Source organism: Scyliorhinus canicula, chromosome 13 (assembly GCF_902713615.1).
Source record: "Scyliorhinus canicula chromosome 13, sScyCan1.1, whole genome shotgun sequence".
Classification (NCBI taxonomy): domain Eukaryota; kingdom Metazoa; phylum Chordata; class Chondrichthyes; order Carcharhiniformes; family Scyliorhinidae; genus Scyliorhinus; species Scyliorhinus canicula.
This window is the reverse complement of record NC_052158.1, coordinates 37,102,267-37,106,464: the sequence shown is the minus strand read 5'-3', so window position 1 is coordinate 37,106,464 and position 4,198 is coordinate 37,102,267. Positions and strand designations below refer to the sequence as shown.

The 4,198-nt window shown below is 41.6% G+C and overlaps 1 non-coding gene across 1 annotated transcript; it reads left to right on the top strand.

Moving 5' to 3' along the window:
* Positions 1 to 276: 276 nt before the first annotated feature.
* Positions 277 to 348, top strand: trnad-guc. The gene has a single exon. It is a non-coding gene; the product is annotated as a tRNA-Asp (tRNA).
* Positions 349 to 4,198: the final 3,850 nt, after the last annotated feature.

The following is a 4,198-nucleotide window of genomic DNA, read 5'->3' as shown; positions in this document are numbered from 1 at the left end:
GTACTCCTCTACAATGGCCTATTCTTCCCTGAGGCTCCTGTTGAATTTCCTGAAATTTATTCCCCAATGATATTATTCAACGGATAATTATCCAACTTATAATTCAGCAATGGATTCAGAACCTCTGTTAAACTTGCCTCCTTCCTCAACTATCTGCCTGACAGTGCTTGGCACTTACTACGAGTTACTTTTTACGGCCTTTTTCGAGCACTTGCAGGTGAATCATTCTCCTGATTCCGAACGAAAGGGCTGTTTTGAGTTCATTGAGCACATCACTCCTCGTTAGTATAGTGGTCAGTATCCCCGCCTGTCACGCGGGAGACCGGGGTTCAATTCCCCGACGGGGAGTATATTTATATTTTGAGTGTTCAATATTTTAAAAGATGCTTTTTGATCTTTGCAAACTGAGACCACATCAATACCAGTACAATTGATCAAAAGATCAAAGGAAATCCGTTGTAATCGAGGCCGATTGCTTCAGGCGATGGATTTAAAATCATTCGGGTTACTGCCAATTCTGACAAATCTGTCTCATTTGCCCTCTCAAACGGTTTCAATATTTAACGAAGTTTGTTGGAGATAATCAGTGCTGACACGAAATGGGATCCACCTCTGTCTTAAGAACATCCCAACAATCTGCCTCCGCCGTCTTTTGCCGGAAGAGAGGGAAGGAAAACCGCTTCAACTCCGTTTGAAATGAATAAACCTTAATTTCTAAACAGTGACCCCGAGGTCCGGCAGCACCTGAATGTACTGAAAATAGCTACTGTTTCGTGCTCCGACAGGAGTTCCATATGCCCTTCCCCCACTCTGTCTTTTAGCTTTGACAAAAGGTCATCTGGACTTGAAACGTTAGGTCTTTTCTCACCCTACTAATGCTGCCAGACCTGCTGAGATTTTCCAGCATTATCTCCATGGTTTCAGATTACAGCATCCGCAGTAATTTGCTTTTATCCAGTGTTTAACTCATTGCCACTTCTCTTCCAGGAATGCTACCCTTAAAAAGTACTGCTCATCTCCGACAGAATTTCCGTATGTACCTCACCCAGTCTGTCTTTAGCTTTCACAAACAGTAATCTGAACTCGCTGCAGGTGCTGCCTGATCTGCTGAGAGTTTCCATCATTTCTCTTTGGTCGAAGAGTCCACAGATGCTGTCACACTTGCTGAGATTAGCCAGTGTGTCAATGATTCTATGAGTATTTTCTGTATTTCATCCGGATTATTGTATTTGGAGCAGAAATGAATAACAGCTATGCGTTTCATTAAGTTCCTTTTAATTTGCAGTATGTTAGGAGAAAAAAAATACATTTTTTTCAATGCATGAGATTTTTGTTACCGCGCGTGACTAGACCTGTGATTCAATAATCAATACAAACTTTTACTGTGCGTTCGATGAATGTGTAAGGAGACGGCTGCTGGTGTTTACTAATACTCTATATGCCTATATTTGGTACACACTCTATCTAACGTTTAGATACAACCAATTATATAAATTACATATTACCACTGTGAAACTTATATGTTTTGAGGGTGCTAATAGCTTTACTCATCTACTTTGTTTAAAAAGTAAAGTAACTCACCCTAATAACTTGAAGAAACATACAAAATGGCCTTTGAATAGAGTCACTGATTTAATGAGAAATACTGTACTAATTAATCAAGTCTAAAATGTTGGGTATCAATGATAAGGACATGACAGCATATTTCCTCCATCCTAAACAAGTGAGCAAAGGAGATATAAAAAATTATTTTATCTTAGCAAGAAGTAACAGAAACGAACGATAATGAGAGGGATGGTTCCACAAGAAATTGACACTTAAGAGGGCCAGTCAGGGAACAATAGGATATTACATCAATCGCTGACCATCACTTTCAAGAAACTGATTGGAAACTGATTATGCCAATCTAAACCAATCACAAATCGATCACGTAGCTCTTAATCAATTAAGAACTACCTCGTTTTATTTGGGCCAGTTAGAATGCAATAGCGTCGTTAGTCACGCTGTGGGTTGTGGCTTCAAATGAGCTAATAAGCAGAAGTTTTAATTCAACAGGTTGCGCATTAAGATTGGAACTGAATTTTGTTTGTTCTACCGGGTGTCTAGAGGGAAGGAGAGATGACGAAAGGGAATAGACGTCGAGCGTCAATCCATGGTCAAACCGGAAAACAAAACCGTAGCATGATCGTCAAATCTTGGCCTCTTTGATAAATATAAATCTACAACTTATTAAAGATTTCCCAAGTTACTTCCCCAAACCGTCTCCTGTTGGCTAAATGGAAAAAGGCTCAAATGGCTTTTAGAATAACTATTAAAACACCCAGACCCAAACTCGCACGGGACTCCCACTTCCCTCCCCATCAGCTCGAGCCACACCCCAGCAGATCTGCATAACTGTATGACACAGTCTCTTTCAATTACAAGAAACCATTTGTAGAAAAGCCCCAACTTCAGTAGAGCTTCATGTGTTGTGATGTTATACCTCAGATTCGTACATTCGAAGTATTACTTTTGGATCCCTCAACACTCAGTGTATGTTTTGAACAGTTTGGGCCTTGGCGTCGGACCCTGCGGGACACCTCTAGCCACTGCTTGCCACTACCAAAAAAAACTTTCTTCCAATCTCTTTGCCCTCTGCATCCCAATGTACTGAAGGAAGTGGGCATGGAAATAGTTGATGTGTTAGTTGCCATCTTCCAAAATTCTGTAAATTCCAGAACAAGCAAGGCAGATTGGAGAATGCCAAATTTAACCCCGCTATTGTTTTTTAAGGTGGAGGGCGAGAACAGATTATTACAGACCGATTAGTAGGAGGAACCTGTTGTCGTAAAAGATGTGATAAAGGGGCACGTGGAACATATGAACACACTTAGACAAAGTCAATATTGATTCATGAGGGTCGCAAGGTGGCACAGTGGGCTAGCTCTACTGCCGCACGGCGCAGAGATCCCAAGTTCGATCCCGGCTCTCGGTCACTGTTCGTGTAGAGTTTGCACATTCTCCTCGTGTTTGCGTGGGTTGGCCACGCTAAATTGCCCCTCAATTGGAAAAAATGAATTGGGTACTCTAAATTTATTTATAAAATTGATCTATGAAAGGGAAATCACATTTGATAAACCTATGGGCTATTTTTGAGGACTTAACGAGAGGAAAAGACCAGTTGAAGAAGAATATTTGGTTTTCAAGAAAGAAACACAGGTTACTGTGCAAAATTAAAGAACTTCAGACTCGGGGTAACATATTGGCACGTACCGAGAATTTGTTAACAGGAAGGAAACAAAGAGTCGGAATAATTTGTTTTTTTTTTTAATTGGCAGGCAGCGACTAGTGGTGTCCCGCAGTGATCAGCCATTGGACCTGAGCGATTAATAATACACATCAATGACTTGGATGATGAATCCAAAAGCAATATTTCTAGGTTTACTGATGAGGCGAAACTTGGTGCAAATGTGAAGATGAAGACCGTTTATTGTCACAAGTAGGCTTCAAATGAAGTTACTGTGAAAAGCCCCTAGTCGCCACATTCCGGCGCCTGCCCGGGGAGGCTGGTACGGGAGGCTGGTATGTGAGTGGTAATTTTAAAATACTTCGAGTGTATCGATGTGCAGAGGCTTCAAGATGATTCAAACACGTTGAACGATTGGCAAATACATGGTAAATGCATATCCTTGGCCGAAGAAACGAAACGGCAGAGCGTATTTAAAATACCCACAGTAGAGAAGGAAGCATTCGGCACATCGAGTCTACACTGACTCTCTGAAAGTGCACCCTAACTAGGCCCACTCCCTGCCCCATTCCCTGTACCCCCACTTAAACTTTTGACATTTAGGGGCAATGTTAGCATGGGTAATCCACATAACCTGCATCTCTCGTGGTAGGTTGGGGAATGTTGTTTTACGAAGGGACGTGGTTGTTCTTGTAGACCAGTCAGTGAAACCAGGCGTACATGTTCATCAAGCAGTTAGGCAGGCAAATGGTACTTTGTTCTTCATTCCAAGAGGACTTGAGAACAACTGTACGTAGCTTTGCTGTGGCCACAGCTGGAATATTTTGTGCATTTTGCAATCCTTATCTCAGAAGTAATATTATTGTCATAGAGGAAGCGCAGCGAAATTTCACCACGCCGATTCTAGGGATGGCAGATTGTCCTATAATCCGACATTTGGTCGATGGAGCCTGTATTCACTGTGAGTTAGAA